At 45.2% G+C, this 16,366-nt stretch overlaps 1 protein-coding gene across 1 annotated transcript in view; it reads right to left on the bottom strand.

Annotated features, from left to right (window-relative positions):
- The window catches only part of CCDC178 (coiled-coil domain containing 178), a 436,677-nt gene extending 423,392 nt beyond the window's left edge, over positions 1–13,285 (bottom strand). The window contains exon 1 of the mRNA XM_044294406.1: positions 13,266–13,285. The gene's annotated coding sequence lies outside the window, so the exon portion shown is untranslated. The remainder of the gene's footprint in view (positions 1–13,265) is intronic.
- Positions 13,286–16,366: the final 3,081 nt, after the last annotated feature.

Below are 16,366 nucleotides of genomic sequence, written 5' to 3'. Positions count from 1 at the left end.
ATAGCAACGAATCGGCGATTATTCGATAACTGGATTCGTCGACAACGAATACAGTTATCGAATATAATCGATTACATCGATTAATCGTTGCAGCCCTAGTTTGGGAAGATGGCTATTTTCCTCCTAGTGTGTGCTGCTGGGCTGATTTGCAGCCAGGTGGGGTCAAACACCGGATTGGATCTCAAGTGCCAGTCTGGGTTTTGGCAACACCTATCAGTCCTTAAAAGACAGCTGGGCTCAGCAGCAATCCATCTTTGTTGGGATCTAAAGGTTTCTGCCGGGTTGGATGGCTGAGATCTGTGTGTCGGGGAAGCAGGCCCCTTAAAGCCTTCTATAGACTGTTTGATGCAGAACTGCCAGCAAGGTGATGAATGTGTTGGTCCGGGCCCAGCGGATGCATAAGTGGGAGTTTAACCTGGCTGAGCCCGCGAGACCCCAGTATAACTTGTTTCACCTTTTGCAAAAATGGCTACAGCCCGACGTGCTTAGTCCCACTGCTATGCTGGACCATCTGTTAGCTGATTTGTTCTGGAGGGCTTTGCCATACACTCTCTAGCACTGGATCGGCCAGGTGTCTCCTGGTAACGCCCTTGAGATGGTGGACCTGGTAGAACGCTATGAGGCTACCAGGAATCTAAAGAAGGGTTCTTTCGGGAGGGGGGCAGTCAAACCCTGGAAATCTCCACCCCAGACCCGGAGACTTGAGCCGATAAAACTCACCCGAGATGTACCCACCGCCAACCTGGCTCCGATAGTCTGCTAGCGTTGTCAGGAGCCTGGCTACGTAAGAGCTGACTGTCCCCATTGGGTTGAGCCCATGCCAGGAAGCTGTGTGCAACAGGTACCATAGAGACTCTGGACAATAACCACTTGTGCCAGGTTGAAGTGGGAGACACTCTGGTGGTGGTTCTGCTGGACTCAGGGAGTCTGGTGTACCTGGTAAAAGCTACCCTGGTGCGGCCTGCTAAGTATACTGGCTGGAAAGTCGGGGTGATGTGCATGCATGGAGACTTAAGACTTCCCCACCGCTCTGGTGTCTCTAACCACGGTGGACGGCAGGTGGACTCACGAGGTGGCCATCGCCACAAATCTGCACTATGAACTAATACTAGGGAGAGACTTCCCGGCCCTGTGGCCTGCTATGAGAGTTACTGATACCCATGAGTCAGGGGTAACCCCAGCAGAGTGGCCTTGCTCAGGCGGGAGGCCAGAACCCTGGGAACCCCAGGCTGAATGGCCAGCGGTAGGGGTGACCGCCACTTCGGTGTAAGAGGGGGAGACAACTCTGCTGAGTGTGATGGTCGGACACGTGGAGGACTTGCCGCCGGGTCCTGAATAGGCAGACCTTAATGTCTCTGGGGATAATTTCGGTACAGCACAACACTGGAAACCAACACTATCCTGAGCCTGGGAGAATGTATTAATAGTTGATGGTGAACCCCAACAACCTGCGGCCAAGTCAGTGTTTCCCTCTTTTGTGGTTCATCAGAATATGCTATCAGGTAAACAAACTACGGGGTGAGCATGTTGAAAAATTGGTGCCTAAGGCATATCGCAAACTCGTATTAGAGCTAGCCCACCAACACGGGGGTCACCTGGGATTGCAGAAAACGCAGGACCGTATACTACAGCGGTTTTACTGGCCCAGTGTGTTTAGAGAGGTGGAAGAGTTTTGTAGGTCTTGCCCGACTTGCCAGATAACTCTCCCCAGCCACATTTTCATAGTCCCCTAGTACCTCTCTCAATTATCGAGGTTCCGTTCGAGAAAACAGCTATGGATATCATAGGCCCAGTACCGAAGTCCGCTAGAGCAGTGTTTCCCAACCAGTGTGCCTCCAGCTGTTGCAAAACTACAACTCCCAGCATGCCTGGACAGCCTTTGGCTGTGCGGGCATGCTGGGAGTTGTAGTTTTGCAACAGCTGGAGGCACACTGGTTGGGAAACACTGCGCTAGAGCAGTGTTCCTCAACTCCAGTCCTCAGGACCCACCTGCCGGTCATGTTTTTAGGATTTCCTTAGTATTGGGCAGCTAATATAATTAGTGTCAGTGCATCAGGACTTGCCACAGGTATTCATTCTGTGGGATACTCCCAAATCCTGACCGGCAAGTGGGCCCTGAGGACTGGAGTTGGGGAACCCTGCGCTAGAGGGCACCAACACATCTTGGTTATCCTAGACTATGCCACTCGGTACCTGGAGGCGGTGTCACTGCGACATATATCGGCCATACTTATAGCTAAGGAGTTAATGGAGATGTTTTCCCGAGTAGGACTACCTAAAGAGGTTCTGACCGACCAGGGGACCCCTTTTATGTCCAAGGTCATGAGGGAACCTCATGACCTTGCTGTGTAAGTTGCTACACATAAAACGGCTACGGACGTCCGTTTACCATCCGCAAACTGACGGTCTGGTAGAGAGGTTTAACCAAACTTTTAAAAATATGTTAAAAAGGGTGGTGGCTAAAGATGGGAGGGACTGGGACTTTCTTCTGCCCTATCTCATGTTCGCAGTGCGAAAGGTGCCCCATGCCTCTACTGGGTTCTCTCCCTTCGAACTGCTATATGGCAGACATCCTTGTGATCTGTTGGACATAGCCAAAGAGGCGTGGGAAAAAAACAACCCACTCCGTATAAAAGTGTCATTGAATATGTGTCATGGACGGTGTACAGGAAATAAGGCAAAGCAACATGTATAAACGACTCGCTGGATCCAAAAACTAAGGAACCAAGGGAGACCCCTGCAGAAGACCTGGCACTTTCCCTGGCTGCTCAGCCTATGCAAAGATCCGAATGGTGGAGGTTTGCATATCCACGAACCTTGACTATAAAGCCCTGAGCACCCTACAATAGTGAGGGGACACGACCACCGGCTCCCTACACAAGATACGGAGGGAGTCAGGGTCACCTGGGATCCAGCAAACAGATATAAACAGATAAAGGTACACTTAGCTTAGAAGCAAACAGGAGGACAGATCGGCGTGCACACACACTCCAGGAAGTAATATAAGCCGCTCAGAAAAGCCTTCTGGAGAAGAATTTAAAGGGAAGCAATTAACACATGACAGCTGAGAGAGGCTGACGAGAGGAGGAGCTGAATACCACAACACAGAAATTCAAGGAGGAGGTTCTGAAAGGCCTCTGTCAGAGCTTCTCAGCTGTCTGGTTGTGACAATATGTTACCCAAGAACGGCTAGAGACAGTGTTGCCGCTTGTTAGGGAGCATATGGAGGCAGCTCAGCGAGCCTACAGTCGAATAATCGGCAGGCTCGGGTCCGGATCTTTAACCCGGGTAATCAGGTTTTGGTTCTGGTGCCGACCGTGGACAGTAAGTTCCTAGCTAGGTGGCAGGGGCCCTACCAGGTACTAGAGAAAGTTGGAGATGTAAACTACAAGGTACACCAGCCAGGGCAGCCACAGTAGGTTTACCATATTAATTTATTAAAACCTTGGAAAGATATGGAGACCTGTACTGAAGACAGCCCGCGGCCTGGTTTTCTAGGGGAAGAGGTTCCGGCCCCTCGGTCTGATGCATGGGAAGTGGTTGCCACAGTAAAAATTGCTAACAGGCTCAGGAGGCCAGGGAGTTTGTTAGTCAGAACACGGATGTGTTCTCGGATCTCCCTGGACGCATTTCCGCAATCCAGCATGACATTGTCACTGAGCCTCAGGCAAAAGTCCAGTTAAAGCCATACCAGGTACCCAAGGCTCGGCGACAAGCCATCTCGGAGGAAGTGTAGCTAGACGTCATCGAGGAGTCTTAAGCTAAACGTCGTTTCGGCGCATTACCGGATCCGACGTTTAGCTTTTTCTGAATGGTTACCATGGCTGCCAGGATGCTAAAGTCCTGGCTGCCATAGTAGTAGTGGGGAGCGGGGGGGCAGTATACTTACCATCCGTGCGGCTCCCGGGGCACTTCAGAGTGACGTCAGGGCGCCCCACGCGCATGGATGACGTGATCGCATGGATCACGTCATCCATGCGCATGGGGCGCTCTGACGTCATTCTGGAGCGCCCCGGGAGCCGCACGGGCGGTAAGTATACTGCTCCCCCGCTCACCACTACTACTATGGCAACCAGGACTTTAATAGCGTCCTGGCTGCCATAGTAACACTGAACGCATTTTGAAGACGGATCAGTCTTCAAATGCTTTCAGTTCACTTGCGGTGTTACGGATCCGGCGGGCACTTCGAGCAAATGGAGTACACGACGGATCTGGACAACGCGAGTGTGAAAGAGCCCTTATCTGTTTTATTTTTCTTAAATCTTCTTTTTTTCTCGCTCTCATTTTCTCGCTGTCATATCTTGGGATGACATTTGGGGCTTTAGAACCAGTTACTAGATTTGCATAGAGTTATGGGTTCAACATACAATGGTCACCCTGGTACCAAATAATATTGTAACTTGTGGGACCACTGTATAGGCACTTGGTAGATCTTCCTCACTATGTCTCAGGCCAATAAAGTATCTTGTATAAGCACACTGTATTTTACCTGAGGCGGAACTGCCCCAATCTGTGTGGAGGAGGGCTGTCAATCTCTCCTGAGCTACCAAGGCACTTTCCAAGTCTACATTAGAGAATATATTGATTCCATGCCCTGGCTAGTGCCCTTCTGGAGAAGTATCATAGCAGAAAGGAATCCAAGGTTATATACACTCGTTAAAGGCAGAACATACAGCGCAGACAATACAGTTTGAAAAGTCCCCTGGATACCAATGAAGTTTAGCACCATCCCCAGCCACCCCCAATTTACATTGTTGAAGGCATTTTTGCCTTCAGTGGCCAACAGTGCAGGCAGTTCTTTGACCGCTGTCTCCCATATAGAAACATAAACTTCCATGATGGTTCTAAGGTTACCACTGAACACCACTTTATAAAACCAACCTGGTGGTTCCCAATGAGGCTAGGTAGCAGATTTCCCTGTCTGTTGGCTAAAGATTTTAAAATCCTGGTTGTTTAAAGAAATGGTCCTATAAGACCCAGGATGTGTGTTGTGTGTTTTTTATTTTTTTTTTATTTTTTTTAACCAGATTTGGTTTACACTTTAATGTAGGCCGTACATCCTGAGGTCATAATTGGGTGCCAATAACACCAAGACAGGGCTAAGTTCTCATCTAAGGCTGTTAAAGAGTTCCTTAATCACTTTGAAAGGTGCACCACAATGATAGGCAACTGATAATACTGGCCAATCCCTCAACCTGATGTTAAGAACTGAGACTTTAGCCAATGTATTCCTGTCAGGAACACATCGGAGCCCTTTTGCACCACCGTCAAGGTATCTCAGCGTGGCATGGGTTCCTACCACTAGACTACCTACCGAGTGTGAACACGGTCTGAGAGGTGCCAAGATACAACTTACAGCCAAGCTCCCACATACCTCCATAGTGAAATCAGTCAGGTAGTGGGAGAGCTAAGGCTAAAGTCTCATTTCTTAACATCAGCCTGAGGCATTAGCCAGTATTGTCAATTGCATATCTTTGTGCTGCACCTTTCGCAGTGATTTATGTATTTTTATATTTGCATCCACACATTATCCTATCTTGTGTAGGATGCCATTGTGGTGCATGTGGTCCGCTGCCGACATCCTCCATTGTATGAATTTTTGCTGGGGATTGCTGTTAGCAACGGATCACATGCGGAGGAATTGCTCCCCAGGTTATAAACACGCCACAGTGTTTCTAGTTTTTGAAAATTTCCTCCCATTTAGGCCACTTTTATTTCTGTTAAAGAATTCCCCTGACAACCCATCAGGTCCTGTTGCTTTACCTGAAGGTAATGTTTTGATTATACCCTCTACCTCTAATAACGTCACAGGAGCAATTAACATCCCTGGCTTTTGTTAGTAAGACAAGGCAGGGTTACAGCATCTAAAGACTTTTTGTCCTTCTGTGTATAGCTGTCACGGACGTTCCCGTGACAGGTGCCAGGAGATCAGTGAGACTAGCAACACATGGTTTGATCTTAACTGGTTCCTTGTGGATCAATTTGTGTCTGTGTTGTTTCTGGTAATGGCCACACCCCTTACATCAGGTGTTGCTTATGTGGTAATTTAACCTTCCCTATTTATTGTGGCTTCTCCCACCATGCTGTGCGGTTAATAGCTTTTGTCTTGTTGTGGATTGCTGGTGTTTGGATCTCGGCGGAGTCCTGTGCTTCCATAGCCATTTGAAGTTAAGTGTCTTCTACCCTTTTGTTTATTGTTTGGGTTTTCTTGTGGTGCTCTTTTCCCTGTCATTGGTGTTTAGGCCTGAGGGAGACTCCTGTTCGTCCTACCTTTTGGAGGAACAGGTTGTCTCTTGTCCTGACAATAGTACCAGGGTCCTACAGGGTGAGTTAGGACTTTAGGTTCCTGTGTATGAACTCACCCACCTCTAGGGTCAGTTCATACTTGCAGTCAGATAGGACTTTTGATTAGGGTTTCTCTAGGAGGTGACCTGCTCCTTTCCCTAGTTTCCAGGCCTTTTCCCCTCACCCCTTTCCCTCCTACGTTCATTCATTGTTCTAGGATCTGTGTAAGGTATCCTGAATCCACCAGCATAGTTATTCGGCATTGTCCTTTTGCCAAAATTAGCTGACATCCTACCAACTTTATTCTACCTTTAAATACTGCTTCATTTTAAAGGGCTTCTGTCAGCCCACTAAACCGTTTTTTTTTTTTTTTGGTTAATAATAATCCCTATACTGCGAGCTCCCTATACATAAGCTAAATATTTATTTTGGTTCAGTATATTTTGTTAAAAAGCAATTTTTATAATATGTAAATTACCTTGCTACCAGCAAGTAGGGCGGCTACTTGCTGGTAGCAGCCGCATCCTCCGATCCTAATGACGCCCCCTCCGCAGTGTGATTGACAGGGCCAGGGAATCGTTCTCTGCTGGCCCTGTTTGAATTCCAAATCTCGCGCCTGCGCCGTACCTGTCTTTAATCGGCGCAGGCGCACTTGAACTCCTGTTCCAGGACTGCATACATCATGCAAGATGTGCACTGGACTGCGTTGTAAATTGTAATAAGAAGCCACTTGGTAGCAAGGTAATTTACATATTATAAAAATAGCTTTTTAACAAAATATACTGAACCAAAATGAATATTTAGCTTACCAGGTGCTATAAATTGACCCACTTACACTCTCCAGAGCCTGCTCTTCCTGAGGCTTGCTCTACTAAGTGGCTTCTTATTACAATTTACAACGCAGTCCAGTGCACATCTTGCATGATGTATGCAGTCCTGGAACAGGAGTTCAAGGGTGCATATCTTTGTTCTAGATGTGAGCAAATTACCCGTTTGGAATCGCAAATCGAGTCTCTAAACGGGCAAGTTGCAACACTGAGAGGCATTGATAATTTGCAAAAGAGTTTGCTTCTCACCGAGCAAGCACTCTTTGAGGTAGATGAGAGGGAGGGTGACAGAGAGGAGACTGAGGAAAGTGAGGTAGCTAGCTGGGTAACAGTTAGAAAGCGGGGTAGAGGGAAGAGTGCCAGGGAGGCTAGCCCTGATCTGACACACCCCAACAAGTTTGCACGTTTGGCAGATGAGGGGGATGTCAGTCCGGGGACGGCACTGCTGCAGCCGGACACTTCCTCTGCCAGTCAGGGGAATGTCAGCTCCTGTCAGGGAACCAGGAGAGCAGGGCAGGCCAGACAGGTGCTGGTAGTGGGAGACTCCATTATTAGGGGAACAGATAGAGAAATCTGTCACAAAGACCGCGATCGACGAACAGTGTGCTGTCTTCCTGGCGCTAGAGTTCGACACATCGTGGATCCGGTTGACAGATTACTGGGAGGGGCAGGAGACGATCCAGCGGTCATGGTCCATATCGGAACCAATGACAAAGTTAGAGGTAGGTGGAGAGTCCTTAAAAATGATTTCAGGGATTTAGGTCAAAAGCTGAGGGCAAGGACCTCAAAAGGTAGTATTTGCCACACAAGAAAGGCAAAGTGGCTCAAGAACTGGTGTAGGAAGGAGGGGTTTGGGTTCCTGGAGAACTGGGCCGATTTTTCTATCGGCTACAGGCTCTATCGTAGGGACGGGCTGCACCTCAATGGGGAAGGGGCAGCCGTGCTGGGGAGAAAGATGGCTAGAAGGTTGGAGGAGTGTTTAAACTAGGGACTGGGGGGAGGGTAATTACGTTATAGGAGGGGAAGATAGTGCAGATAGAGATCGGGGGCAAGGTAGTGGGACTGGGGGAGGAATGGAAGGAAGGACTAGAACAGTTCAGAAGGAAAGGTGTAGGGTAAAAAATATACATAAACCTCTCAAATGTATGTATACTAATGCCAGAAGCCTGACTAATAAAACTGGTGAACTGGAATTAGTGATGTGTGAGGAGGACTACAGGGAGTGGAGAATTATTAGGCAAATGAGTATTTTGACCACATCATCCTCTTTATGCATGTTGTCTTACTCCAAGCTGTATAGGCTCGAAAGCCTACTACCAATTAAGCATATTAGGTGATGTGCATCTCTGTAATGAGAAGGGGTGTGGTCTAATGGCATCAACACCCTATATCAGGTGTGCATGATTATTAGGCAACTTCCTTTCCTTTGGCAAAATGGGTCAAAAGAAGGACTTGACAGGCTCAGAAAAGTCAAAAATAGTGAGATATCTTGCAGAGGGATGCAGCACTCTTAAAATTGCAAAGCTTCTGAAGCGTGATCATCGAACAATCAAGCGTTTCATTCAAAATAGTCAACAGGGTCGCAAGAAGCGTGTGGAAAAACCAAGGCGCAAAATAACTGCCCATGAACTGAGAAAAGTCAAGCGTGCAGCTGCCAAGATGCCACTTGCCACCAGTTTGGCCATATTTCAGAGCTGCAACATCACTGGAGTGCCCAAAAGCACAAGGTGTGCAATACTCAGAGACATGGCCAAGGTAAGAAAGGCTGAAATATCTCAAGACTGATTTTTCTAAGGTTTTATGGACTGATGAAATGAGTGAGTCTTGATGGGCCAGATGGATGGGCCCGTGGCTGGATTGGTAAAGGGCAGAGAGCTCCAGTCCGACTCAGACGCCAGCAAGGTGGAGGTGGAGTACTGATTTGAGCTGGTATCATCAAAGATGAGCTTGTGGGGCCTTTTCGGGTTGAGGATGGAGTCAAGCTCAACTCCCAGTCCTACTGCCAGTTTCTGGAAGACACCTTCTTCAAGCAGTGGTACAGGAAGAAGTCTGCATCCTTCAAGAAAAACATTAATTTCATGCAGGACAATGCTCCATCACATGCGTCCAAGTACTCCACAGCGTGGCTGGCAAGAAAGGGTATAAAAGAAGAAAATCTAATGACATGGCCTCCTTGTTCACCTGATCTGAACCCCATTGAGAACCTGTGGTCCATCATCAAAGGTGAGATTTACAAGGAGGGAAAACAGTACACCTCTCTGAACAGTGTCTGGGAGGCTGTGGTTGCTGCTGCACGCAATGTTGATGGTGAACAGATCAAAACACTGACAGAATCCATGGATGGCAGGCTTTTGAGTGTCCTTGCAAAGAAAGGTGGCTATATTGGTCACTGATTTGTTTTTGTTTTGTTTTTGAATGTCAGAAATGTATATTTGTGAATGTTGAGATGTTATATTGGTTTCACTGGTAAAAATAAATAATTGAAATGGGTATATATTTGTTTTTTGTTAAGTTGCCTAATAATTATGCACAGTAGTAGTCACCTGCACACACAGATATCCCCCTAAAATAGCTAAAACTAAAAACAAACTAAAATCTACTTCCAAAAATATTCAGCTTTCATATTAATGAGTTTTTTGGGTTCATTGAGAACATGGTTGTTGTTCAATAATAAAATTAATCCTCAAAAATTCAACTTGCCTAATAATTCTGCACTCCCTGTATGACATAGTGGGAATAACTGAGACATGGCTGGATGATAGCTATGACTGGGCGGTTAATGTACAAGGTTACAGTCTGTTTAGAAAGGATCGTCAAAACCGGAGAGGGGGAGGGGTCTGCCTTTATTTAAAGTCCGGTCTAAAGCCCACACTCCACGAAGATATAAGTGAGGGACATGAACATGTGGAGTCACTGTGGGTAGAGATACATGGAGCTAAAAACAACAATAAATTACTAATAGGAGTTTACTATAAACCACCTAATATACCAGAGTCCACAGAAAATCTACTACTAAACGAGAAAGACGAGGCCGCAAATCATAATAAGGTGGTTATTAAGGGGGACTTCAACTACCCAGATATAGACTGGGAAACTGAAACTTGTATATCTCATAAGGAATATACAATTACCTCTCGCAACTGGTTCAGGACCCGACTAGAGGGACGGCCATACTGGACTTGGTATTAACCAATAGGCCCGACAGAACAACAGACGTGCAGGTTGGGGGACACCTGGGAAATAGTGACCATAAAGTAATAACCTTCCAATTATCATTCAAAAGAGCGTTTCTACAGGGAGGAACAAAAATACCTTCAAAAAAGCTAAATTTAGCCAACTAAGAGAGGCCATAGGCCAAACTAACTGGGACAAAGTCTTCAAAAAAAAAAAATACAGCCACAAAATGGGATATCTTTAAAAACATCCTAAAATCTCATTGTGAGAGGTACATACCGTATGGGAATAAAAGGTTAAGGAACAAAAAGAAACCAATGTGGATAAATAGAACTGTAAAGAAAGCAATAAATGACAAAAAAAGCATATAATTCACTGAAACAGGAGGGGAGCACTGAAAAACTATAAGGAAAAAAATAGAACATGTAAAAAAACTAATAAAAGCGGCCAAACTAGAGACCGAGAGATTAATTGCCAAAGAGAGTAAAACTAACCCTAAAATGTTCTTCAATTATATAAATGTTAAAAAGTATAAATCTGAAGGTGTCGGCCTGTTAAAGAGTAATGAGGTAGTAGTATACTGTCCTCATCAGTGTAAATTACTTTACACAGTTTAGTGTCATCGGTCATGTCAAACAAATTTAATCAGTTTCTATGAGGAGGTAAGTTCTAGACTTGACAGCGGCGAATCAATGGATGTCGTGTATCTGGACTTCTCCAAAGCATTTGACACTGTACCACATAAAAGGTTAGTATATAAAATGAGAATGCTCGGACTGGGAGAAAACGTCTGTAAGTGGGTAAGTAACTGGCTCAATGATAGAAAACAGAGGGTGGTTATTAATGGTAAATACTCAGATTGGGTCACTGTCACTAGTGGAGTACCTCAGGGGTCAGTATTGGGCCCTATTCTCTTCAATATATTTATTAATGATCTTGTAGAAGGCTTGCATAGTAAAATATCAATTTTCGCAGATGACACTAAACTGTGTAAAGTAATTAACACTGAAGAGGACAGTATACTACTACAGAGCGATCTGGATAGATTGGAGGCTTGGGCAGATAAGTGGCAGATGAGGTTTAACACTGACGAATGTAAAGTTATGCACGTGGGAAGGAATAATGCAAGTCACCCGTACTTATTAAAATGGTAAAACACTCGGTAACACTGACATGGAAAAAGATCTAACTAAGCTGCAAAAAACAGTGTCAGGCAGCTGCTGCCAAGGCCAATAAGATAATGGGTTGCATTAAAAGGGGCATAGATGCCCATGATGAGAACATAGTCCTTCCACTTTACAAATCATTAGTCAGACCACACATGGAGTACTGTGTACAGTTCTGGGCTCCAGTGAACAAAGCAGACATAGCAGAGCTGGAGAGGGTCCAGAGGAGGGCAACTAAAGTAATAACTGGAATGGGGCAACTACAGTACCCTGAAGGATTATCAAAATTAGGGTTATTCACTTTAGAAAAAAGACGACTGAGAGGAGATCTAATTAATATGTATAAATATATCAGGGGTCAGTACAGAGATCTATCCCATCATCTATTCATTCCCAGGACGGTGACTGTGACGAGGGGACATCCTCTGCGTCTGGAGGAAAGAAGGTTTGTACACAAACATAGAAGAGGATTCTTTACGGTAAGAGCAGTGAGACTATGGAACTCTCTGCCTGAGGAGGTGGTGATGGTGAGTACAATAAAGGAATTCAAGAGGGGCCTGGATGTATTTCTGGAGCGTAATAATATTACAGGCTATAGCTACTAGAGAGGGGTTGTTGATCCAGGGAGTCATTCTGATTGCCTGATTGGAGTCGGGAAGGAATTTTTATTCCCCTAAAGTGAGGAAAACTGGCTTCTACCTCACAGGTTTTTTTTTGCCTTCCTCTGGATCAATTTGCTGGATGACAGGCCGACCTGGATGGACAAATGTATTTTTTCGGCCTTATGTACTATGTTATGCACATGGGAAGGAAAAATGCAAGTCACCCGTACATACTAAAATGGTAAAACACTCAGTAACACTGACATGGAAAAAGATCTAGGAATTTTAATAAACTGCAAACTAAGCTGCAAAAACCAGTGTTAGGCAGCTGCTGCCAAGGCCAACAAGATAATGGGTTGCATCAGAAGGGGCATAGATTCCCGTGATAAGAACATAGTCCTACCACTTTACAAATCGCTAGTCAGACCACACATGGATTACTGTGTACAGTTCTGGGCTCCTGTAAACAAGGCAGACATAGCAGAGCTGGAGAAGGTCCAGAGGAGGGCATCTAAAGTAATAAATGGAATGGGGCAACTACAGTACCCTAAAAGATTATCAAAATTAGGGTTATTCACTTTAGAAAAAAGACGACTGAGGGGAGATCCTAATTAATATGTATAAATATATCAGGGGTCAGTACAGAGATCTATCCCATCAGCTATTTATCCCCAGGACTGTGACGAGGGGACATCCTCTGCGTCTGGAGGAAAGAAGGTTTGTACACAAACATAGAAGAGGATTCTTTACGGTAAGAGCAGTGAGACTATGGAGCTCTCTGCCTGAGGAGGTGGTGATGGTGAGTACAATAAAGGAATTCTAGAGGGGCCTGGACGTATTTCTGGAGTGTAATAATATTACAGGCTATAGCTACTAGAGAGGGGTCGTTGAACCGGGGAGTTATTCTGATTGCCTGATTGGAGTCGGGAAGGAATTTTTTATTCCCCTAAAGTGAGGAAAATTGGCTTCTACCTCACAGGGGTTTGTTTGCCTTCCTCTGGATCAACTTGCAGGATAACAGGCCGAACTGGATGGACAAATGTCTTTTTTTGGCCTTATGTACTATGTTACTATGTATAGGGAGCTCGCAGTATAGGGATTATTATTAACCAAAAAAAAAAAAACGGTTTAGTGGGCTGACAGAAGCCCTTTTAAAAGGGTTGTCCAGTGAGAGGAGTTTTTACAAAATAAATAAAAGAAGCATTACTTACTTTTCCTGCCAATGTGCTGCTTTCCGGGATCCCACTGGTCTCTGCCTCCTAATCCCAGATTGACATACAGGAAATGGCAGGAGATACCCATTCAACCAATCCTTCCTGAGGTGGGCCACAAACACGAAGTGCAAATCTTCAGATCTCTTGTTTCACTTCTACTGGGAGTTTGAAAAAACTCAAGTAAGCATAACTCCCATAGCAACGAATGAAGAGAGCTGTAAACGCATGGCCACCTCTGATCATCCTCCATCTGGATGGAGCAGCCAGAAATTTCCTCACTATGCACGTTTCCACATAGGTGAGGCTTGGCAAAAAAGAGTGGCTGCAATGGTGAAATGTGACCATAAACAGGTTGTCGTGACTTCCTATCCACCGGGAACCTGAGCAAGAGAGTCAGAGCAACTTTCAAGTGTTGAGTGAGTGTTTTCTTTGTTTGAAGCAGCTTCCAGTCCGTGCTAATTTTTCTTGTGGGTTGGACAATCCTTTAAAATTTTTAAAATTTTTAGGCAGATTATAAAAAAACTGTCATTGCAGACTTGCATTCTGACAACTGGAAAACTGCACAATAGCATAAGAGTTGTTTTATTTATATACATAATCCCATTTACTAGCTGTAGCTCCAGCGTAAGGGTTTTGATTCAATCAGGAACATCTTTGTTGGGTTCTGGCTTAATAATAATTCTAAAACATCTGATTTCTGTTATGGACAGTGTTTGTTGAACCATTGTGCCAACTAACCAGTTTGACTTTGGGCTATTCATGAGGGCGTTGTCTTGGTTATCCCGTTTTTCAAGCTTTAACCCCCATAAAGGGATCTGGTCTTTGCTGCAGGGGAGCCACCAAGCCACTACCTCTTGGATTAGTCCTGGTGTAGTTGACAGCTGACCTACAGAGGTCAGAGACACTTCTGCAAAGCACCAGAGGAACAGGCAAAACACACAGACTTAAACAAGCTGAGGTCAGGTAGAAAAGGTACATGCAAATCCAAGCACAGTCCAGGGCCAGGGCAGACGGCACAGAGTCAGAATCCAAAGACCCTCTGTTTTTACATTCTCATGGGGTATTGAGTGCAGGGAGGAAAATTTACTTTTTTTAAATTTATTTTAGCACAAGGCTGCAACATGACAAAATTTGAAAAAAGTGAGAGTCTGAAGACCCTAAATTCATTTGTATTGATGGCTACAGAAGGACAGGGCTCTAATAAATCTGGGCCACTGTTTATAGCACCTGGCTTTCCCGGCATCACCACTACCGGCTCTGAAATCTGAGACTGTCAATCAAAATAGAGGGGAAACTGCTGGACGATGTTCCTGGTGCTCTTAATAAAGCACCCCTGCCCATGGTGCACATAAAACCATATTTGCATAAAAGTATAATGCAGCATTTCTCACAATTCGAGGTCTGGATTTTTCTAAGAAATGTGTGATTATATTTTGAGGCACCTACCCTGCGTGGTGGTATGCCTGCATTGAAACAGATTTTGGCGGTTACAGGTTCTGTTTAACATTAGAGTCTCAGACTGATTAACGCAGAAAAGTCTGGAGGGAGTTAATATTTAATTGGCATATTTCTGCCTTACTTTCCTAAGGTCGACAGATCGAGCTCTAGAAGTTTTCTGTTCAGAATTTTCACTGTTCTGTTTGTTCTCTTAGAAGTGATTCTGTGGTGTATTTCTTATCTCTTGGAACAGAAAGCTATTTGGCAGGGCTATCCAGAGGAAAGAGTATGCACTTCATTGCTGCGTTTTCCTTATAAGTCTGTAAGGAATATCTGGAGCCAGTATAGAACCACAGTCATTAGAACCACTTCACATTTTCCATATAAGGGTACTTTCACACTTGCAGCAGAGGATTCCGGCAGGCAGCTCCGTCGCCGGAACTGTCTGCGGGATCCGTCAAAACGTATGCAAACTGATGGCATTTGTCAGACGGATCAGGATGCCGGATCCGTCTCTCCGGTGTCATCTGGAAAAACGGATCCGGCATTTATTTTTTTCACTTTTGTGGTCTGAGCATGCGCAGACCGTAATGCCAGATCCGTTTTGGCATTCATGCATATCAATGAGAAAAAATGCCGGATCTGGCAAGTGTTCTGGGATTTTGGATGAAGATAAAACCGCAGCATGCTGCAGTATTATCTCCGTCCTGAAAAGTCAAAAAGACCTGAACTGAAGACATCCTGATGCATCCTGAACGGATTGTTCTCCATTCAGAATGCATTAGGATAAAACTGAACTCAATGCCGGAAAATAATAACTCTAGTCTGAAAGTACCCTAAGTAAACCATCTTTGCGTTGGTGGCATAATGTCAGGATACAAATAAGGGTATTCCACATGTACAGGAAATTGTAACGGAAAAGTCTGCAGCTTTTTTTGTGGTGACATTGACTATAGCAAAACAAAAACCGCATGTACTACGTGCGGGTTATGCCACAGAGTTGCCTGCAGACTTCACCCTCTTCATTGCCAAAGAGAACCAGAGCATCAATTGACATGCAACAGATTTAAAATCCATACTACAGGTCAAATTGCACAGAGTTTTTTGTACTCTCATATGGATAAGATTTATTAAAACCTCATCCACTTTTCTAGTACTGTACAATGTTGTAAATTTGCCACACAAAAATCTGCAGTGGCAAATTCGCAGCGCATAGCCTCGTAATGATCTACAAGTCATTTTTTTCTCCCCACATGATACTTCTGCATATTCAAGATTAGGGATCGACCGATTATCGGTTTTACCAATATTATCGGCCGATATTGAGGATTTTAACTGTTATCGGTATCGGCATTTATTTTGCCGATATTCCGATAACAAATCGGGAACACAGATCGCGCTGCTGACAGCGCTCTCCGTGTTCCCCCTGCAGCACAGTGGAGAAGGAAGCAGTGTCTCCCTCCCCCTGTGCTGCCGCTGCAGCCGATGGGAGGACAGGGAACAAGAGGAGGGAAGGGGCTGTGGCCACTGCGCCACCAATGAAGATAAGTCTCTCATTCATTCATATACAGGAGGCGGGAGCTGGCTGCAGAATCACATAGCCGGCTCCGGACCTCTATGAGCAGTAGCTGCGATCTACGGTAGTTAACCCCTCAGGTGCC

Source organism: Bufo gargarizans, chromosome 5, assembly GCF_014858855.1.
Source record: "Bufo gargarizans isolate SCDJY-AF-19 chromosome 5, ASM1485885v1, whole genome shotgun sequence".
NCBI classification, from domain to species: Eukaryota; Metazoa; Chordata; class Amphibia; order Anura; family Bufonidae; genus Bufo; species Bufo gargarizans.
This window is presented reverse-complemented; position numbering and strand designations above follow the sequence as displayed.